Here is a 24,296-nt window from a genome sequence, read left to right as displayed (position 1 = left end):
AAAACCGAGACATATGGTCACCCTAGTTTTACAGTCTTTCATGTTTGCATGTATTTATACCAAAAAAATGAATGTATTTTGCCACGGCACTGTATTGCAGTCAGATGCAGATCTCTTTCCAGCAGGATTTGTGAATAGCAAGAAAGTCTACAACGCTACTATATATACATATATATGCAGACGGGTGTCAAATTAAAGGAAAAAACAACATAAAGTGTCTCAGTAAGGTGTTCGGCCACCACATGCCGCCAGCTTCAACAGCTTCAATGCGCCTTGCCACAGATTCTGTGAGTCTCTGGAACTCTACTGGAGGGATGGAACACCATTCTTCCAAAATATCTTGGACTCGGGTTCCTCTTCATCACCAGAAGGGGGAGCCGGAGTAGATTCCTACAGAGACTGACATTTGTTTTTTTTTGTTTCAGCAGAGGCAGTGTGGAGGCGACACAGAATCCTTTGGAGTTCCTGATCCAGCAGTGTTCCTGTTCCGGTGCAAGGGAGGACCAGCTGAGGACGAACCACCTGAGGGAAGCAGGACCTATACCTGCCTGGACCAGTGGGACTGAAGAGTGGGGAGGACCTCAATTGATGACCAGGCTTCAGGGAGGCAGCACCCCCCAGGAATCCAAGACCAGGACCAGGCCTCAGCGGGAGGAGCGCAGGCCACTGGAGCAGTGACGCCAGTCAGACCTCTTCACAGATACCAGCCCACTGGAACCTCCACCACCAGCAGGAGACAAGGCAAGGACCAGGCCTCGGTGTGCGGACTAGGCCGGACTGGCCTAGCAACCCCGACCAGCAGAGTGAGCCTCCTTCAACGAGGGAACACCAAACTTCCATCATCTGGATCAGGCTGCGATCAGCCCCACCTGTCTCTAGTTTCCTGTTCTTTTGTTTAGTTTTTCTTTTCTTTGTTTTGTTTAGTATTTTTTGTTTGCTCTATGCTTTTATCTCGCCTCTCCCTGACCAGGATTTGCGGGGAGAGGCCAGAAGCAGAGGAGGCCAATCAGTCCTGAAAGTACTATGTCTGTACTTCACCCACCCCCTTGGAGACCACTAAGCAGCGATGGAGCTCCATACCTCTCGCCACCTCCGCATCCAAGTGGTGCAGTTTATCAGGGAAGGCGGGGGAGACCAGCGGATGTCAAGACTCCAGTTCAGCAGGGAGGTGCTGCAAAAAGGTATGGGCTTTGCTCCAAAGGACCTAAACTATCTGGTGAAGCTGCCGCATAAGGTAAGTTTTACCAACCATGATTTGCTAGAGTGCTACATTGTGTATAGAAGAGAGAAATATAGGGAGCTGGCAGGTTTCGAGATAATAATCCTGTCAGATATTCGTTATAGAATTGTTACTGTGCAGTTTTTCTGTGAGACGGTCTCTGGCAAGGACATGGAGATCTGGCTCGCGAGGTTCAGTGAACTCTCCACACGAATAGTTAGGTGTTGGATGGGGACGGTGTGTGGGGGGGAGAGTGTCAGTGCCGGATCCGGTTGTGTGGAGTGCGGAGAACCCGGAGAAGGTCTGCCACCTCCCCAATACTATACAGATAGGAAAAGCTAGGGGGCTGGTCTACTATGACAGGATGCCAAAACTCTGCAGGTGGTGTCAAGGCCGAGACCACGTTGTTGCCCAGTGCACAGTGGTGGTCTGCGAGAAGTGCAAAGGAGGTCATCTGACACATGCCTGCAGAGACAAGATACTCTGCAACCTCTGCGGCTGTGAGGGCCATATTTATAAGAGCTGCCCACAGTCGTACGCAAATAGAGTTGGGTCTCCCTTCTCACGGACCAGTAACTCTATTCCAGACCCGGAGTTGGAATGAGAAGGAGGCCCGGCACGGCAGGAGGAGGGAGAAGGAGTGGGATATATGCCCTGGCTCCAGAACCTCCCCCTACCCCAAAGGAACTGCCAAAAACAAAGGGGGGACATTTGGAGGGGGGGGTTGGGTGAAGGTGAGCACTAAAAAGAGAAAAGTGGTGGACAGAGAGGAGAATACTGCCAAGAATTCAAACATTCTCTCCTCTCTGGAGGAAGCCCAAGATAGTCGAGCTTCCCCTGCCCCCCCCCTCGCTGGAGCCAGGGCAGAAGCCCCACTCCCTCCGCCAGTGAAAATGGGGGTTGCAGAGTCCGGAACATCGGGCCCCACCAAGGTGGACCGGCCCCCTGAAAAGAAACCCACCGCGCCCTCATGTGTGAGAGTGGAGAGCAGAGCCTTGGGAGCCGGGTCTAAGGACAGCATAGCCAAGACCGTCACGCAGGAGAGAGCCAGCCCTCCCTCCGGCTGCGGGCCGGTGGTGAGAAAGAAAGTCCCGGAACCATTGCAGCTGGAGGATGAATTAGATCAGGTGCTGGCTCATATAGAAAGGAAAGCAAAGGCCAGAAACATTGGCGCTGCACAGGGGTCCGACAGGGGAAGAATTGCGAAACTGCCAGCACACCAGAATGGTGCCTTCTCTACCCACCTCGGAGATGTCGCGGCGGCTTCAACCAGCAGTGGAGGTAAGGGGGACAGAGAAGCAGCTAACCCACGGTCTCACCCTCCAGGGGTTCCATACCTGGGGGAGGGGGCCTTGGAGAAATTCACAGAGATGTTGGGGGCCAGGGCCTCTGTGATGGAGGAGGAGTTGAAAAAACAATCAAGGGAGAGTAGGAGAGAGGAGAAGAGACACCCCTACTCCCCCCTCACTCTTGTTAAGAAGATCAAAGGTGGGGAGGAGGGGGGCTGAAAGGCAATCCTCCACCTAATGCATCTGGTCAGTGGGTCTTTGGGCCCCCACCTCAGGGCCGCTCCTTGTCTCCTGAGGAGCAGATCCCGACCCCGACACACTGGTCTCAATGGTACAGACGGACTGGCTTTTTGTCTCTCTCTCTCTGCAGGTCTGTGAGGAGCCGAGGCGCTGGTGCCTAGACAACATCCACACACCGTGAGGGCTCCGGCGAGGTGACCACAGCCTTACGGAGAGGAGAGTTAGTATACTAGAGACAGGGCCGGTCCAGAGTGAAGCACCAGCACTGGGAAGCAATAGAAGAACATCTATATCAGGACTGTGAGGGCCTCCTCTGCAGGATTGATTTATTTATTTAAGTATTTGTTTTTAAATTTGAAAATGAAAGACTGTCTTTATTATTGTCTTTGTTTTAAATGTTTTTAAATGCACCGGGTTTTTATTTTTTTTATTTTTATGGTTTATCTGATGTTGTCTGATGCGTTTTAAATATTAGAAAAAAATGTATTAGACTCTTTTGCTTTGTTTTTGTGATATGTGATAGTGATTTAGTTTGTTATTTTGTCTAATGCATTTACCATTTTGAAACAACACATCAGTTACCTTTCAAATTGGAAGACAGCTGTAGCGTTAAGGGGGGGGGGGGTGTATTGTGAAAGGAGCATTCTAGCCCTGAGCTGGAGCTCTGATCTAAGAAAGTTACCAGAATTCCTGAGCTCATCGGCCCTTGAACTGTTCTATGTCAAAATGACAGTTTAGGGAGTCAGCTCACCTAGAATGGGCCAAATGGCTTTGGGGAACATGGGGGAACATGTCTGGGGAACATGGCATGGAGGTCATAAACCCCTTTTGAAACGGGTGAGAGCCGAAATCCCGAAACAAAGGGTCTACGAATCCAGGCAAACGGGCATTTCCAAAAGATGGCATGGATTGACATCAGGCATAAATTGAAGGCCAATAGGAGACTGGGGGCTGAGGGCACACTCAAGAACCAATCGCCTATGATCTAAAAAGGGCATAAAAGGCAACACACAGCACTTTCTCACTCTCTCCCACCTGAACCGGTACCAACTCAACTTGTAGCTCTGTTACCAGAACCGGAACCGGAAACCAACTAAGTCTTTTTCGGCAACAGAAGAGTTAAACTGGGAGAAGGAGATTGAGCCGTACGAAGAATTCTTTTAAAGGACTTTATTAAGTAAAGAACTTTAGAAACTGTGCATGCCCGCCTGTACCCATCTGATCAGTGGAGTTACTACAGCTGGACAATTGACTAAGTCGACTGTAATACAGAAGTGTTCAGTCATTTAAATAGCTATTGAGTCTTAAGAAACTTGACCCATGGAAACGAACAGGGCCCTGCTTTCCTCAAAGACTTTTTCTTCAAGTAACTATGGTGGAAAACCCTTCTTGCAAAGAAGATCCTGTGCACAACCTTGGAGCCTTCAAACCAGTGGAAAATCTGTTTGCAAAAGACTCTACTTTCGCAAAACCCCAACTTCCAGGAGCATTGACTTAGGAAGTTATTGGACAAAGCTGAACCGGACTGCCTTTGTTCCAAACCACACGGACCTCGCTCCACCCCATGGAACCTCGTGCCGTGTGCTGTTATCTGATCCCAAAGGCAGAGAGGCCTCTCTGCGACGAAGTTCAGATAAGTTTAACAGTTTGGAGTTTATTATTCATGACAATTGAGAAATCAATTAGAAATGTTATTTTGTGAGTCATAAACTTTAGAATGTGTAATATAATTTAGTATTTTCTTAAATATAAATGAGTGCTGCATTAAACTGTTTTGTTTGACAATTTTAGAAATAAAACCTGTCAACGCCGAGAAATATCTTCTCATTCCTGTTTAACTGTTTAGTCTGAAATTGACACATGTTAATAGACATTAGATTATTGGTGGCCCTGCCTATCCTTAATAATTGAATAATAATCAGTGAAAGGGAATTGTGGTAACAAGAATTGATAGGATCTTTCTCGGCACCCAAACGTAAATGATACTGATATACACTCACCTAAAGGATTATTAGGAACACCATACTAATACTGTGTTTGACCCCCTTTCACCTTCAGAACTGCCTTAATTCTACGTGGCATTGATTCAACAAGGTGCTGAAAGCATTCTTTAGAAATGTTGGCCCATATTGATAGGATAGCATCTTGCAGTTGATGGACATTTGTGGGATGCACATCCAGGGCACGAAGCTCCCGTTCCACCACATCCCAAAGATGCTCTATTGGGTTGAGATCTGGTGACTGTGGGGGCCAGTTTAGTACAGTGAACTCATTGTCATGTTCAAGAAACCAATTTGAAATGATTCGACCTTTGTGACATGGTGCATTATCCTGCTGGAAGTAGCCATCAGAGGATGGGTACATGGTGGTCATAAAGGGATGGACATGGTCAGAAACAATGCTCAGGTAGGCCGTGGCATTTAAACGATGCCCAATTGGCACTAAGGGGCCTAAAGTGTGCCAAGAAAACATCCCCCACACCATTACACCACCACCACCAGCCTGCACAGTGGTAACAAGGCAGGATGGATCCATGTTCTCATTCTGTTTACGCCAAATTCTGACTCTACCATCTGAATGTCTCAACAGAAATCGAGACTCATCAGACCAGGCAACATTTTTCCAGTCTTCAACTGTCCAATTTTGGTGGGCTTGTGCAAATTGTAGCCTCTTTTTCCTATTTGTAGTGGAGATGAGTGGTACCCGGTGGGGTCTTCTGCTGTTGTAGCCCATCCGCCTCAAGGTTGTACGTGTTGTGGCTTCACAAATGCTTTGCTGCATACCTCGGTTGTAATGAGTGGTTATTTCAGTCAAAGTTGCTCTTCTATCAGCTTGAATCAGTCGGCCCATTCTCCTCTGACCTCTAGCATCAACAAGGCATTTTCGCCCACAGGACTGCCGCATACTGGATGTTTTTCCCTTTTCACACCATTCTTTGTAAACCCTAGAAATGGTTGTGCGTGAAAATCCCAGTAACTGAGCAGATTGTGAAATACTCAGACCGGCCCGTCTGGCACCAACAACCATGCCACGCTCAAAATTGCTTAAAGCACCTTTCTTTCCCATTCAGACATTCAGTTTGGAGTTCAGGAGATTGTCTTGACCAGGACCACACCCCTAAATGCATTGAAGCAACTGCCATGTGATTGGTTGTTTAGATAATTGCATTAATGAGAAATTGAACAGGTGTTCCTAATAATCCTTTAGGTGAGTGTATATAACGAGAAGTTAGTTGACATAAATACTAACCTGCATAGTTATTTAATGTCCGACTAACAATACTAATGAGAGACTCGCCTTCATCTTACTAATCGGTATTGTAGTCAATGTGTTTGTAATTTTGTTTAACAATTTGTGTGTTATCATATGTGATTCCATGGTCTTTGATTTGGTCACAGAAGTGATTTGTCTTTGATTTGTTGATCTTGAGTGAATTTTAATACATTTTTCCCTTTTTGTAGAACTAGTGTAGTGCTACATTTTATCTTTGTTTTTAATACATTTGAGAATCTCTATCTTTGGAATTGGTGTCTGTGTCCAATTATTGCAGAAATTGAGTTCTACAAGATTCTAGGATTTGAGTGTGGAGTTCAAGGCTCTGATGAGGCGGGCGGCTACGGCGGTGGACGTCCCATGGTGCACCCAGGAACAGGTTCCCAAAAACCGATTTGTCAGGGAGAAGACCGCGAAGCCCATGGAAACTCCCCCCTTATTTGGACATCGTACAGTCCACATGGAACCAGCCGGCGTCAGCCCCTGCGACTTCCAGGCCATGTACGCAACGGCGGGGGTGGAACAAAAGGGTCTGTGATTTTTCCCACCGATCGGGAACTCGGTGTCCAGGCTGGTCCAAGCGGGTGCTGTTTTGGGCAAGGAGCCGCTCTGCCCTAATAAACAGTGCAGGACGACTGATGCGATGCTGAAAAAGGCATATGCTGCGGAAACTTCAGCGGTCCGAGCCAATAATGCACAGGCTATACTCATCCTGTACATGGGGCACCTGATGGGACACCTGGAGCTCGTCAATGCCTACATGACGGATTTGCTGGGAAAGGGAGCGAAGATTATGGGAAGATCTCTCGCAGCTATGGTGGCAGCCAGACACCATCTGTGGCTGACGCAGGCGAAGCTCCAAGACAAAGAGAAGTCCGTCCTCCTTGATGCTCCCATCACCATGGGTCAGACATTTGGAGAGTCTCTCCATTGAGTGGTCAGTGAAGGCTAATGAGTCAGCTACCAAATATGCTGACCTCCAACAGACTAGGCGGCCGCCACAACACCGTCTATGGGGACATCAGCAGCCCAACAGACCGTGGTTGAGACAGGGGAAGCCTCAAGCTAGACCGCAACAGCCCAGTGGCTCGCAGCCTGACCAGCGCTGCAGGGGGCTGCCGCCGGTGAGGGGAAAGAACAGACTCTCCAGCTGGAAGCCTAGGGGCAAAACAGATGCCCAGCAGCCCCCTGTGAAGCCACAGGGGCATGGGTGCGAATGACGATGACCCACGGATACGCCCTCCAATTCCACTCTGGCCCCCTCTCCCCCCTTCAGGGGTGGTGCTGACCACTACTGTCGGATGTCCTGAAAGGGCTCAAGCTCTCTCTCAGGAGATCGTGGTGATGCGGGAGAAGCGAGCAATATGACTAGTGGCCCACAAAGACTCTTGAGCATGTTTCTACTCCAAAGAAGGACGGAGGCTTCAGGCCCATTCTCGATTTGAGGGGCCTCAACATGTTTCTGAAGATGTTGACTGTACAGCGTATCCTCCAGTCTGCCTGGCCGGGTGACTGGTTCACGTCAATAGACCTCAGGGACGCCTACTTCCACGTCCCCATCCTCCCGGCGCACAGGAAATACCTGTGCTTCACTTTCCAGGGCCAGGTGTACGAGTTCAATGTGCTGCCGTTCGGCCTCTCTTTGGGTCACCCCCCACCTTTTCACAGTGCATGGATGCAGCCTTGGCCCCCCTCAGGACAAAGGAGATAAGGATCCTGAATTACCTGGACGACTGGCTGGTGTGCGCAGACTCCAGGCTTCAGGCGGAGGAACATACAGCGGAGGTCATGCGTCACGTGACTACATTGGGTCTCACAGTTCACACAGAGAAAAGCTCCCCCGAGCCCGCACAGAGGACGAATTTCTTGGGAATAAGACTGGATTCTCAAAATATGCCTGCCTAACTGTGCATCACTCAGAAAGGCATCGACTCTCCAGGTGGTGAAATTTCAAAGACTGTTGGGGCTGTTGGCGGCCACTTTGAATATTCTCCCTCTGGGCCTGATGCACATGCGCCTGTTGCAATGCTGAGTAAATGCCCACAAGCTACACCCAGCGAGACAAAAACACTACCTACTTACGATGAACACAGCGTGCTGCAGGGCACTGTCCCGGTGGAAAAACCACAACAACCTGCGCCTCGGCTCCCCCCTCGGATGCCTACACAGACGGGAAGTCATCACCACGGATGCCTCTGGAACAGGCTTGGGCGCTGTCTGGAATGGGAGGGGAGTCCAAGGAGTGTGGAGTGGCTTCTGGTCAGCCACACACATCAATGTACAGGAGCTACAAGTGGTGTGGCTGGTGCTGCACCACTTTCACCATGGTCTGACAAACAAACATGTCCTGATCCAGATGGACCACACGTCAGTGGTGGCCTACATCAACCACCAGGGGGGTTTACGCTCCCCCAGACTACATCGTGTATCAAGCAGACTTTTCCTGTGGGCACAAGACAATCTCCGCTCCATATGGGCAATACACCTGCCAGGCGTGTCCAATACAGCAGCGTACACCCTCTCCAGAGGAGGTCCGGACAGCTCAGAGTGGAGACTGAATCCTCAGGTGGTAGAACAGATTTGGGAGAGGCTGGGACAAGCTCGGTTCGACCTTTTTGCTACACAGGCAACGACTCACTGTCCTCTGTGGTTCTCCCTGGAGACGGGAGGTAGCCCCCTGGGTGTGGATGCTTTTGCTCACCCATGGCCGCAGGAATTGCTGTATGCCCCCTACTGCCTCTTCTTCCACTGACACTGGAGAGGATTCGCCAGGAAGGAGCTCGAGTTCTCCTGATCGCCCCCCCAGTGGCCAAGACAATTGTGGTTCGCAACGCTGGCACAGATGATCAGCGCGGACCCATGGCAGCTTCTGCTTCGACGGGACTTACTGACTCAAGCAGAGGGACTGTTGTGGCACCCCAACCAAGCATAGCTGCAGTCGTGGGTCTGGCCCCTGAAAGGCACTGTCTAATGTCTCTAGGGCTGCCTTTGAATGTCGTGGAAGTGCTGCAATCGGCCAGGGCCCCCTCCACCAGGGCCCAATAAATGGTCAGGTTTTCAGAACTGGTGTATAAAGAGGAATGTGGATCCCGTGTCATGCCCCATATCGACAATCCTGTGCTTCCTGCAACGCTGAAAGTTTATCTGGCTGCCATATCGGCATGTCACGATAAAATTGACAATGTCTCCCAGGAATGCATGTCCTGGCAATCCAGTTTCTGAAAGGGGCAAAACGCTTGAGACCACCGATAAAGGACACAATTCCATCCTGGGACTTGGAATTAGTGCTGAAAGAACTGAGCGGTGCTTCCTTTGAGCCCATCTCCACATCAGAGCTCTGCTTCCTCTTGCTTAAGGTAGCCTTCCTTGTAGCGATAACGTCGGCAAGGAGAATTCGTGAAATTCACGCCTTGTCTGTGGATAAATCCTCTCTGGACGTCACTCTAAGGACGAACCCGGCCTTCCTGCCCAAGGTTGTCTCGGCATTCCATATAAACCAACCTATTGTCCTGGAGTCTTTCCTTCCCCATCCACATGAATCAGATGAGGACAGCAGACTACACTGTCCGGGCTTTGGGGTGCTATATGCAGAGGACCATGCAGAACTGCAAATCTGACCAGCTGTTTGTCTGCTACGGTTCCACCACCAGAGGGCGGGCGGTTTCAAAACAGCGACTGGCACATTGGGTGGCAGAAGCGATCCAGCTCATCTACGAGACTGCTAATGTTCCCATGCCTGAACACATCTCAGCGCACTCAACGAGGGGACAAGTCACGTCGTGGGCTCTTTTTCACAGTGCCACACTGCAAGAACTGTGCAAACCTGGTCTCCTATCAAGACCACTCCTATCAGGATAGAATTGTTTCACCATAGGATAAAGCTGATCACTCAGAATAACTTTGTAATTATTTGCAGTGACCATTCCCTCTAAGGGTACAAGTGGACCCAAACCATGGCAGGAAAATGCCCCCCACAGCATAACAGAACCTCACAGTAGGGGTCAAGCAGTCAGGCCTGTACCATTCTCTTGGTGTCGACACACATACATTTGCCCACTTGTTGAGAATATGGGGAATGATGACTCATCTGACCATTTCTTTCCACATCTCTGTAGACCAGTGCCTATGGTTTTTGTACCACTAAACTCTCAAATGCGCATTTGTCTTTGTAATGAGGGGTTTATGCATTTCAGCCCTACTATAATATCCCTCTCTGTGTAGTTCTAGATGGACTGTTCTTGCTGACATTCTCAGTCACCTGGGAAAGGGTTGCTCTTCTGTTTTTCCTTACATATCGCAGTAATGCACGAGGATCACGGACATCAAATGTGTGCTTTCGACCACAATTTCCAATCCTATTTACTGATGTCTTTCCCATAGACCTAAATGCAGACTTTAGTCACTGTTCCTACTGAAACACTAGCCAGTTGTGAAGTTTTTTGACTGAAGCTCCTGCCATTCGTGCCCCAATAATGACCCCTCTTTCAAAGTCACTTAGATCCTTTCCTCTTGCCATCTTGATCCAAAATCGAGGTCACCTGGGCCTGTTCAGCATTTTTATACATGCCACAGAGTATGATAGGATGTTAATTTCTTAATTGTATCATGCTGTATCATGTGGAGGCATATGCATTCATTATGTTCCTCCACAAATTCATTCAGGTTTTTCCTTTAATTTGTCATCCATCTGTATTTATACACACATACATACACACTTATAAACTGCTTCATTTAACTTTTTGTCTACTTATTTAAGGGTAAGTCTGCGCATTTTCTAAACATGTCTATGAGGGGCTGTACAAGCCATTATTCATTCTGGGCTTCTCACATACATTCTCCTCTCGTATACATATATTTTCACTCTCACATACATACATTCTCCTCTCACATAAATATATTTTCACTCACACAGTCATACTTTTGCTCTCATGCACATGCAGTCAATGTATACATGTAATATTATATATAATATATGGATGTAAGAAGAGAATATATGTATGTAAGAGCAGAATGTATGCATGCGTGAGAGAGTATAGTGGAAACGGAAGGCAGGTCATTCATCGCGCTGTGATTGGCTGAGCAGCTTGTACTGGGTCATGTTCAGGTCCGCTTGGTCGGTTACAATTAGCACAGAAATACAACTTGTACGTGCAAAACTATACTTACAGTTTTTCTTTTATGCTTACAATTCAATTCTGCGCTCGTTCAATCTCGTTTACACATGCGCAGTTCTCTCTACACGCTCGCAGTTCTTTTTGACTGTTTTCACACGGACTCAAACACAGCGCGAAGATCAGGCATCCTAGATGATCACCGCACTGTCGATCTCCATCCTCATCACACATGGCGGACCACACGGCAGCAGAGGCAGTCTGAAAAAGCTTAACGTGGTTTAATGTGCTTTAAGCATAGCCATTACTTATGCACGTCCTACTATGAATAAAGAATGGATATGTTTTTACTAACATAAACAATATGATTATGACCTTAGGCTCTGCGTATATTAATTCACTTAAGGTGAATATCACTTAATGTAGAAAACGCTCAAAGTGACTTACTGTATTAAACAGAGCCGTGTACATCCCATCTATAAATGACAAGACTGACACTTTTTGGATGTTTAAAACTCTGGACTCATAACTGGAGGGTTGTGGGTTCTAATTCCGGGTGGGGCAGTGCTGTTGTACCCTTGAGCAAGGTACTTCACTTAGATTGCTCCAGTAAAATGCCCAGCTGTATAAATGTGTACAAATGTAAGTTGCCCTGAATAAGAGCGTCTGCTAAATGACAAATAATGTAATGTAAAAAGCATAATTGTCTTTTCTAAGCCCTATTTTGTTGTGCTTAATGTGGTTTACTGTACTTAAAACCATTGATATCCAGATTGAATAAATGACAAGACTGACGTGAAGTTGATATTGACTGTGTTAAGTTAAACGCCTCTTCATTTGTATAGGCCTGGTAGGTGCGGGTCTTGTCGTTAGTAAAGCTGGGATCGAAGTGTTTCACTTAATAACCAATAACCACATAAGCGTTCAATATGAAGCACAATTCACACTTCGCTACAACAAGGCTTAACGAGATACTTTTGCTTTTAATATCAATTTGAACATTACATATTGTTTATCAGCCTGGGTGGTGCCAGTCTAGTTAATTATGAAGTTTGAATATAAATGGTTACATTTTAAAGTACAGTAAAACACGTGAGTTCAACATTAAGCGCAATTACGTCTGGCTAGGGTTTAACACGACACTTTAAACATCCAATCCTTTGTGTAACAGTTTGGAAAGTGTTAGTCTTGGCATAAACCACGTTAAGCTTTTGTTAAGCCATGTTTGAGTCCGTGTGAAAACAGTCAAAAAGAACTGCGAGCGTGTAGAGAGAACTGCGCATGTGTAAACGAGATTGAACGAGCGCAGAATTGAATTGTAAGCATCAAATAAAAACCGTAAGTATAGTTTTGCATGTACAAGTTGTATTTCTGTGCTCATTTTAACCGTCCACGCTGACCTGAACATGACCCAGTACAAGCTTCTCAGCCAATCACAGCGCGATAAATGACCTGCCTTCCGTTTCTACTATACTCTCTCACACATGCATACATTCTGCTCTTACATACATATATTCTCTTCTTACATCCATATATTATATATAATATTACATGTATACATTGACTGCATGTGCATGAGAGCAAAATTATGAATGTGAGTGAAAATACAGTGAGGGAAAAAAGTATTTGTTCCCCTGCTGATTTTGTACATTTGCCCACTGACAAAGAAATGATCAGTCTATAATTTTAATGGTAGGTGCATTTTAACACTGAGAGACAGAATAACAAAAAAAAAAATCCAGAAAAACGCATTTCATAAAAGTTATAAATTGATTTGCATGTTAATGAGGGAAATAAGTATTTGACCCCTTCGACTTAGTACTTGGCAAAACCCTTGTTGGCAATCACAGAGGTCAGACGTTTCTTGTAGTCATTAAGGTTTCAAGGCTGACGTTAGGCAACTCAAACCTTCAGCTCCCTCCACAGATTTTCTATGGGATTAAGGTCTGGAGACTGGCTAGGCCACTCCAGGACCTTACTGTGCTTCTTCTTGAGCCACTCGTTTGTTGCCTTGGCTGTGTGTTTTGGGTCATTGTCATGCTGGAATACCCATCCACGACCCATTTTCAATGCCCTGGCTGAGGGAAGGAGGTTCTCACCCAAGATTTGATGGTACATGGCCCCGTCCATCGCCCCTTTGATGCGGTGCAGTTGTACTGTCCCCTTAGCAGAAAAACACTCCCAAAGCATAATGTTTCCACCTCCATGTTTGACGGTGGGGATGGTGTTCTTGGGGTCATTCCTCCTCCTCCAAACATGGCGAGTTGAGTTGATGCCAAAGAGCTAGATTTTGGTCTCATCTGACCACCACACTTTCACCCAGTTCTCCTCTGAATCATTCAGATGTTCATTGGCAAACTTCAGACGGGCCTGTACATGTGCTTTCTTGAGCAGGGGGACCTTGCGGGCGCTGCAGGATTTCAGTCCTTCACGGCGTAGTGTGTTACCAATTGTTTTCTTGGTGACTATGGTCCCAGCTGCCTTGAGATCATTAACAAGATCCTCCCGTGTAGTTCTGGGCTGATTCCTCATCGTTCTCATGATCATTGAAACTCCACGAGGTGAGATCTTGCATGGAGCCCCAGACCGAGGGAGACTGACAGTTATTTTGTGTTTCTTCCATTTGCGAATAATCGCACCAACTGTTGTCACCTTCTCACCAAGCTGCTTGGCGATGGTCTTGTAGCCCATTCCAGCCTTGTGTAGGTCTACAATCTTGTCCCTGACATCCTTGGACAGCTCTTTGGTCTTGGCCACGGTGGAGAGTTTGGAATCTGATTGATTGATTGCTTCTGTGGACAGGTGTCTTTTATACAGGTAACGAGCTGAGATTAGGAGCACTCCCTTTAAGAGAGTGCTCCTAATCTCAGCTCGTTACCTGTATAAAAGACACCTGGGAGCCAGAAATCTTGCTGATTGATAGGGGATCAAATACTTATTTCCCTCATTAACATGCAAATCAATTTATAACTTTTTTGAAATGCGTTTTTCTGGGTTGTTTTGTTGTTATTCTGTCTCTCACTGTTAAAATACACCTACCATTAAAATTATAGACTGATCATTTTTTGTCAAACGTACAAAATCAGCAGGGGATCAAATACTTTTTTTCCTCACTGTATATGTATGTATGTGAGAGGAGAATGTATGTAAGTGAGAGTGAAAATATATGTATGTGAGAAGAGAATGTATGTATGTGAGAAGCCCAGAATGAATAATGGCTTGTACGGCCCCTCATACATGTCACTGAAAATGCAAGCATGAAAAAAGTTTTGTGGATATTGTGGATATTTTGGATATTATGTTTGTTATCTACACTTTTCACAAGGTCTATTCAACCTGAAAGCAACATACATTTCAACATTGATAAATCATTGCCAAAACCATGTTGAATAGTAATTGTATTCTTGTTGATCCATGTCGCAATTGCATTGAGTACCTGCTGGGGATGAAACGTAACATCGGCATAGACCAGTTTGGGACGAAACAGTGGAAACGCCTGGACTCAAACGGACAGGCCGAGTTGTACATAAACGTGGCCATTGCAAATGGGGCATAAGTCACCACCCTCACTTGGTAACATCAGTGCAACCAGGATTACTTCCATATCCCTGATTATAAGTCACATCTAATTATAATAATAATAATTACAATCATAATAATTAGAAATAAATTGCTCTTCACTGTCTTATCATGTTAGCTTTAAGTTGTAGAAAAAGATGCACAGAAGGTTTAACCTAAATATATGTAGCTTGATTACCAGGAACATTCTGCGTGTTGCACATGTCTGTGTTGCAGCACTTTGAGCTGACAGTCGTCCTCCCATGCTCTCCGTAGTTGATCGAGATTGGCTCTCCACAGCCTGTAGGTTCTGTGCACAACTTCATGTTCACCTCAGTCGTTTCCCCCACTGAAAGAAAACAAGCAGCTTCCTCATGATACAGAAAATCATGATGTCTCACTCAGGCCATAGAAAATATATACACTGGACATGTAGCTTCAAGTCATAGTGAACAACCCCCCACCCCATTTATGTTGCCTTTTCCTTCTGCCTAATTGCCTGATCGATGATTGTCTCCCCAGACTCTAAAGATGCATCTTACCTACAGTGACACTGACTGTCGACGCGGCGCAGGTCGTTTGTCCATCAGCGCAGGTTGTCGTTGTCTCAGTGCACGGCGCAGCAGAGGCTGGTATACATCGGTAACATTGGAGACAGGCAGCTGCAATATCAATTGATTAATTAAATACCCATATATGAATACAAAACATAAACTCCTAATGTTGAGGTTACAGACTGTCCGTCGATCTGTGCTTCACACTTGAAACAAGTCCAAGACTCTCCTGATCTGCGTGGAGCTGTCCAGGTGCTGAAAATGTCCTCAAATGTAATACTGTATATAGCCTTTGAGGGGTAATAAATAAATCAAAATGTTGCATGTGCAATGTTTATGTTGTGAAAGCATTTACTGTGTATTTTTGTTAATTAAACTACAAACCTCATGTAGACTTTACACTCTACTTTAATTCATTCTGTTAATGGATTATATTTCCTCTAATGATTGTGTAGCCCTTCTACTTTATAAAATAACTAATGCTTGCAGGCGAAGAATCTTTAATTTAATTTAATTTAATTTAATGTAATAATAAAAATATATGTATATACACTCACCTAAAGGATTATTAGGAACACCATACCAATACTGTTTTTGACTCCCTTTCGCCTTCAGAACTCCCCGTCTGGCACCAACAACCATGCCACGCTCAAAATTGCTTAAATCACCTTTCTTTCCCATTCAGACATTCAGTTTGGAGTTCAGGAGATTGTCTTGACCAGGACCACAACCCTAAATGCATTGAAGCAACTGCCATGTGATTGGTTGGTTAGATAATTGCATTAATGAGAAATTGAACAGGTGTTCCTAATAATCCTTTAGGTGACTGTATGTTATATAAATATATGTATACACTGATACATTTCTTGCACACGTATTAATAATCATTATATGCAACAATAGCAAAGAGTTACATACATGTATAGACATCATTCAAACAAGAAAAATTACCATATATATATATATATATATATATATATATATATATATATATATATATACACTCACCTAAAGGATTATTAGGAACACCATACTAATACTGTGTTTGACCCCCTTTCGCCTTCAGAACTGCCTTAATTCTACGTGGCATTGATTCAACAAGGTGCTGAAAGCATTCTTTAGAAATGTTGGCCCATATTGATAGGATAGCATCTTGCAGTTGATGGACATTTGTGGGATGCACATCCAGGGCACGAAGCTCCCGTTCCACCACATTCCAAAGATGCTCTATTGGGTTGAGATCTGGTGACTGTGGGGGCCAGTTTAGTACAGTGAACTCATTGTCATGTTCAAGAAACCAATTTGAAATGATTCGACCTTTGTGACATGGTGCATTATCCTGCTGGAAGTAGCCATCAGAGGATGGGTACATGGTGGTCATAAAGGGATGGACATGGTCAGAAACAATGCTCAGGTAGGCCGTGGCATTTAAACGATGCCCAGTTGGCACTAAGGAGCCTAAAGTGTGCCAAGAAAACATCCCCCACACCATTACACCACCACCACCAGCCTGCACAGTGGTAACAAGGCATGATGGATCCATGTTCTCATTCTGTTTACGCCAAATTCTGACTCTACCATCTGAATGTCTCAACAGAAATCGAGACTCATCAGACCAGGCAACATTTTTCCAGTCTTCAACTGTCCAATTTTGGTGAGCTTGTGCAAATTGTAGCCTCTTTTCCCTATTTGTAGTGGAGATGAGTGGTACCCGGTGGGGTCTTCTGCTGTTATAGCCCATCTGCCTCAAGGTTGTACGTGTTGTGGCTTCACAAATGCTTTGCTGCATACCTCGGTTGTAACGAGTGGTTATTTCAGTCAAAGTTGCTCTTCTATCAGCTTGAATCAGTCGGCCCATTCTCCTCTGACCTCTAGCATCAACAAGGCATTTTCGCCCACAGGACTGCCGCATACTGGATGTTTTTCCCTTTTCACACCATTCTTTGTAAACCCTAGAAATGGTTGTGCGTGAAAATCCCAGTAACTGAGCAGATTGTGAAATACTCAGACCGGCCCGTCTGGCACCAACAACCATGCCACGCTCAAAATTGCTTAAATCACCTTTCTTTCCCATTCAGACATTCAGTTTGGAGTTCAGGAGATTGTCTTGACCAGGACCACACCCCTAAATGCATTGAAGCAACTGCCATGTGATTGGTTGGTTAGATAATTGCATTAATGAGAAATTGAACAGGTGTTCCTAATAATCCTTTAGGTGAGTGTATATATATATATATATATATATATATATATATATATATATATATGTAGAGCAGGTGGAGAGCCTGTGGGCCCGATTACATAACAAATGTTCACATTAAGAATTGCTGGCATTAGCAGCAGATGTGCGATTGGATATCTCAATGCTAAACTTCTGCGGTATTAAATCTAAAATTATTTTTTATTATTTAATTCTTATCAGACGCAGGCAAAATGCGGTCCGGAATGGGGATTGGTGGTGCCAGCCCAGTATTATGCATTTAGTTGTCCTGCTCACACATATTATATATAAAAAAAAGAAGGAAACAGAACGACTGGCCTACCAGGAATTCTCCTGGTGCTCCAGATGGCCAGTCCGCTACATACACAAATATATATATATATATATATATTTGTGTATTACACAAATTAACTAAGATAATGTCTAACATAGTACTTATTTACCTTTAGCATCCAGATAACTTTTGAAAAAACATAGTGTAGCAAAAGAGTACATGTGTGTATTTTCCTTTCTTTATTTATGGATATATGGGGAAAACAGGCACAAAAACTGTTTCAAAACAAAACAAAGTAATTATTCTTTTGATTCACAGGTAAAACATAGATTGTGAAACAAGTAAAAACTGGTCTTCTTAACATTAAAGTTGTTTTGGAAGCTCTTGCTGCTGTGGTTGTGGAGATGAAGCCATTTTGCGCATGACCGTATGTGAACGCAATTTAATGTTGCTACATATGTCGGGGAAAGTTAGAAAACCCAGCTGCTTTTAAAATATCTTCCTGGAATACTGTTGCCAGATAGGGTGATTTTCCCCCAAATTTGGGGGATTTTTAAGTACCCAGGGGGACATTTGGGGGCAACATTTATATGGGGGGAAATCATGGAGGATATTCTTTTCAACCTGGGGGAAATTATGGGTTTGGCACAGTTGATTTGCACATCTTCTACTATTGAAATAGCTAGGAAGCTGAAAACACTTCACCAGCACCCCCAGCCCTGCCCCCCGGACCTTCCTTTTGGTCGAAAAAATTTGGGAGGGATTTTAAAGATCAATTTCAGGGGGAAATTATGGAGAGGACCTGGCAACACTGTCCTGGAGTGTATAGCTCTAGAAGGGATGGTTTCGCAGGAACTCGGTCCTGTGTACTATTTGTATAGTTCACTTTCCCTACTTCACTTCACCCTGTTTAAGTCTCCTACAAAAACAAAGTAGTTCGGCATGCAGCTGTATTTGAGTATATGGTTTTGATAATAAGAGCTACAGGATTTTTTTTTTATGTTGATACCATCTTCCATCCAATAGTTTGATAATAATAGTAATAATAATAATAATAATAATAATAATAATAATAATAATAATAATGAAAATAACATGGCAGCGACCTGTACGAATTTTCTTACTCCCAAAACCCAATGAAATGGTAAACTGTCCTGATTACGAACTCTCAATGAACCCATTTAACGCATTAAAACCTGTACAACAGTATTAGGCAAGGGGAAAAGAAAAAAAACATGTATTTAGTTTTCTTTGATTCACACAATGTCAACCTTACATTGTTTATTTTTTTTTCTTTACAATCTGTTTTAACCTGAAAGCCCCCTTTTTAACACAGTGTCCAAAAATACAAATAAAATAAATGTCATGAGCAATATAAAGTGTCCCAGAAGAATTTGGCAAGTTACATGTCTGTTGCTCCTGTGGTGCTCCAGCGACGGAGGCGTATTAGCTCAGTGAAATTGCCCCCCCCACTTACAGCACAAACGACAAATTCCATATAATTTGTTTGTGCTACGTTTGTGCTGGTTTGTGCCGTTGAAATAAACGTTTGTGCTGCTTTGGTTTTGAAGATATTAACATTTATTTATTTTCGGCGAGTGATGTCACTCAGCCCCCCCACAACATCAGAATCAAACTAAACATACCTCTTTCGTTTTTGTGATACGTTTTTGTGCCGGTTTGTGCCCTTTAAACTAATATTTCAGCTATTCTAATATTAAAGATATAACAAAACGAAATATATCACTAGATCCGGATCATGAAAAGGCTTTGTACGAAGCAGATCAAGATCCGGCGGCACTGATGCGAGTATTTGATCCAGGTATTGAAAAGTGCTGTGGCAACTATGAGTTCCCTGTTAAACCAGCTGCCTGACTGCTGTTGTATCTGAACGTGGCTCTACAGCTACAGTGAAAGAGTGAATAATACAACCTCCACAGAACTAACGGGATCCGGGCTCCGATTTTGATCTTGATCTCAATTGTGTTGTACTAAACAGATCACAATTCATGCGACTTCATTGAGTTCGAAACCGTCACGGATACCACGGGTATATAAACACAGGCAAAACCCTTCAGAGGTGTTTGGTGAGGAAGGTGTTCGAAAGCAGTATATATCAGTCCAGTCAAATCCTAAGAGAGATCAGGATAAATGAGGAGGAGGTACTAGCAGAATTAAAAACAAACAAATCACCTGGGCCAGATGGTATATTTCCAACAGTACTTAAAGAAATTAGGGAAATTATTTATAGGCCGCTAACTCAAATATTCCAAATGACACTTAGAACAGGGGATGTGCCAACTGACTGCAAGACAGCAAATGTCATACCAATCCACAAGAAAGGGGACAAAACTGAGCCAGGAAATTAAAGACCAATCAGTCTCACCTGCATCACCTGTAAAATGTTGGAAAAAATGATTAGACAGAAAATAGAGCAGCATCTTAATGAAAACCATATTCTTGGAGATAGTCAACATGGGTTTAGACGAGGCAGATCATGTCTTACTAATTTATTCGAATGTTTTGAACATGCAACTGCAGCTGTAGATCACGTGAGAGCATATGATATGATATACTTAGATTTTCAAAAAGCCCTTATAAGGTTCCACACCAAAGACTGATCCTCAAATTGGAAGCTGTAGGCATTCTGGATTGATGTCTAGGAAACAGAGGGTGTCGATTAGAGGAGTCGCTTCTAACTGGAGTGAGGTTGATAGTGGAGTTCCACAGGGATCAGTACTAGGGCCTGTGCTTTTTCTAATCTATATTAATGATCTGGACTCTGGGATAGTTAGCAAACTTGTCAAATTTGCAGATGATACTAAAATAGGTGGCTCAGCAGATACAATCTCGGCAGCACAGGCTATCCAAAGGGACTCATATAATATTCAGTTGTGTGCCGAAACACCTGGCAGATGAAATTCAATATGGACAAGTGCAAGGTAATACATGCAGGTAACAAAAATGTCCACTATAATTACACTATGTGAGGAATAGAACTAGATGAAGTATCGCATGAGAAAGACCTAGGAGTCTATGTGGACTCCTCACTTTCTCATTCCAAACAATGTGGGGAAGCAATAAAAAAGACAAACAGGATGTTAGGGTATATTGTCAAAAGTGTAGAATTTAAAACAAGGGCAGTAATGTTCAGACTGTACCATACTGTGTACAGTTCTGGGCTCCACACTTCAAGAAAGATATCGCTGCTCTAGAGGCAGTTCAGAGGAGAGCAACCAGACTTATTCCAGGGAATGTCCTACTGAGAGACTGAGGAACTGAACCTTTTCACCCTGGAACACAGTAGACTACGTGGGGACTAGATCTAAGTCTTCAAACTCATGAAGGGCATCGACCACATCAAACCAGAGGAGCTTTTCCAGATCAGCAGGGACACACGCACTCAGGGACACAAGTGGAATTTGGGCTTTAAGGCATTCAAGACAGAAAATAGGAGACGCTTCTTTACACAGAGAGATGTCACAATCTGGAACAAACTCCCCAGCAATGTGGTAGATGCTGAAAATTTGGGAACATTTAAAAATAGACTAGATAGGATCCTTGGATCACTCAGTTATTAATGGACACCAAACAAGCACAATGGGTTGAATGGCCTCCTCTCGTTTGTTGCATGTTTTATCTTTTTACTATGTCTGTTTTGACTACTTGACTTGTCACTCTGGATATGAGAAGAGAGCGTTATAAATTAAATGTATTATAGGATTATTATTATTATTATTATTATTATTATTATTATTATTATTATTGTAGTTGATGAGATACAGAAACAGTGACGTAGCTTGCGATATGCAGTGCGAGAAACAGGCTGTGTACTTTGTGCTGGGGCAGAAGCAGACTGGTTAACATGTATTGGGAAATGGAGTGAACATTTAAGATTGTTTAATTAATAAACTGTACAGCACTTTAGCACAATATCGTTTTGTGAAGGCTGTATTATTCACTCTGTCACTGTAGCTGTAGAGCCACGTTCAGATACAGCAGCAGTCAGGCAGCTGGTTTAACAGGAGACTCATAGTCACCGCAGCGCTGCTCAATATCCGGATCAAACACTCAGATCAGTGCCGCCAGATCTTGATCTGCTTAGTACAAAGCCTTTTCATGATCTGGATCTAGTGAGCTCGGATCCGATCCAGTTTTTTGGATCCTGTTTTTTGACCCTGTTAGTACTAGAACTGTAGCCTAGTGTGTTTGTTATTAATATGCCATAGGAGTTTCAGCAAAAATAATGTAATTATAATTTAATTTCGTTATATCTTTAATATTAGAATAACTGAAACATTGGTTTAAAGGGCACAAATGTTGCACAAACAAAAGAGATATGTTTGGTTTGATTCTGATGTGGGGGGGCTGAGTGACTTTATTCGTCTAATAAAAAATCACGAATAACGTTAAAACCATAATAGTTAAAACATTCACTTAAATGGCACAAACTGGCACAAACGTAGCACAAACGAAAGAGAGGCGTTTGGTTTGATTCTGTTATTGTGGGGGGGCTGAGTGACCTCACTCATTTAATTACAAATCATGACTAACGTTAAAACCATAATAGTTCAAACATTAGTTTCAACGACACAAACCGGCACAAACGTAGCACAAGCGAAAGAGGTATGTTTGGTTTGATTCTGATGTGGGGGGGGGGCTGAGTGATGTCACTCGCCAACAATAAATAAATGTTAATATCTTCAAACCAAACCAGCACAAACGTTTATTTCAACGGCACAAACCGGCACAAACATAGGACAAACAAATGATATGGAATTTATAATTTGTGCTGTAAGTTGGGGGGCAACTTCATGGAGCTAGACGAGCTAATTGGGAAACTCCATAACAAAAACTAATCCACGAATGGTGAAAAGTAGCAAACAACAACATGTCCTTCCTTTTCTTCAGGTTCACTCACAAAATTATTTTTAAAATAAACACAGTGACTGTATCCTGGAAATTTCATGCACTGTACCTCTCTTTACACATACAAAACTCATACTTCAAGAAAATTATGTATCTTAATAAACAATAAACAAAATGTCTTATGAGCAGGCTGCAAGATTGACTGCTCCCTTGTAACAACCCGCTCTACAAACTTCGAACCTTTCCTGGCCCTTCACCTGCACCCAGAATTCCTTGCAAGGTTAATATGCAGATATAGTGATTGAACATTGTTAATAACACTAATTAGAAAATAGATAATAAGTAAAAATATATAAACACCATATTTTAAGTGAGATAAGCAGTTAAGCAATTGCAGCTTTTATCTATGTTATCGGTTTTCACAAATACTTCTTAGTCTTCACAAGTAAAATAGAGACTGTGAAATAATTCACAATTATTCACAATACTTGAAAGTTGGTTTGAAAATGCTAGCTATTATGGTTGGGGAGATACAGCTCTTTTCATTCATATCAAAGAAGAGAAAAGCATGTTTTACACCAGTTCAGTAGACCTGTATTAACATACAAAGAACTGTTTCCCACTGATTTTATACAGTTTTCAACAGAAGCCTACCTGAGGAGAGCAGCGCGCACAGCAGGGTGACAGTTTCCAGCAGCTTCATCTTGCAGGTTTGGCTCAAATGTCATTATCTCAGATCTCTCAGCCCCTTTATGTACTTGAAGGGGTGTTCAAAACCCACACCCCCCCCCCCCCCCAAAAAAAAAAAGTTTGTGAAATTGAATACAATAAAACAAGAACAAGTTATGCAGTTTATTACAGACTGCTTTTTTGCTTTTATAAATGATATATAGAATGGCGGCAAACTGTGGTATAAATATGGTCAACATATTTTGGTTTTGTATTTGCTTTCTCAAATAGAGCCCTACACGATATAACAATGAGTAACTTAATCAAAGAAACAAAGAGCTATTTCTAAGAACTGTTTTTACATGTGGAAACAATATCTCTCAGTAAAGTGTACAAATAAATTTAGGTCACAGCCCACGCCCTGCCCCAGGGTGTAACATGTTCAGGTTTATATTACCATTTATATTCATGAAAGCCCTAATGCTTAACAAAGATGAATACACTTTAATACTTGTTTTTACTTTATTTTACTTTACACTTTTATTTGGCCATTTACATTGAAATCTCTCTATGCATGAACCTATTCTTACTCCATCTAGTACGGATGAGGCTGAATCAAGGTAATTACAGTACAGTAATGCCCTCCTTCCGTTTCATACGATTTTAACCGTTTTTATATATATAAAAACGGACAAAGTAGAAACATGTCTACATACATGACATCCCAGATTAGTCTACCATCTGTACGATCAAAGGTAAGTGTAACGCTGTTTAATTTCTTCCCAAACCAGATGTTTGGCCAAGGAATTCATGGACATCTTTTCACTGTCTGTCTCAGTTGCAGTTAATGTTGAACTGCACAAATTCATCGATTAAAATGTCTTGTTACTATGGCAAGCCAAATTATCATTTAGAGATATCTCTAAATCATTTAAAGATATCTGCAAATATTTCAAGATATCTGTAAATCATTTAAAGATATCTTCAAATATTTCAAGATATCTCTAAATCATTTAAAG

At 43.4% G+C, this 24,296-nt stretch overlaps 1 long non-coding RNA gene across 1 annotated transcript; it reads right to left on the bottom strand.

Moving 5' to 3' along the window:
- Positions 1–14,886: 14,886 nt before the first annotated feature.
- On the bottom strand, positions 14,887–23,317 carry LOC136764128 (uncharacterized). Its single transcript, XR_010821143.1, has 3 exons — positions 23,263–23,317; positions 15,233–15,352; positions 14,887–15,039 (listed from the first exon to the last, which is right to left on the bottom strand). It is a non-coding gene; the product is annotated as an uncharacterized LOC136764128 (long non-coding RNA).
- Positions 23,318–24,296: the final 979 nt, after the last annotated feature.

The sequence above is a fragment of the Amia ocellicauda genome, chromosome 12, assembly GCF_036373705.1.
Source record: "Amia ocellicauda isolate fAmiCal2 chromosome 12, fAmiCal2.hap1, whole genome shotgun sequence".
Taxonomy (NCBI): Eukaryota; Metazoa; Chordata; class Actinopteri; order Amiiformes; family Amiidae; genus Amia; species Amia ocellicauda.
This window is presented reverse-complemented; position numbering and strand designations above follow the sequence as displayed.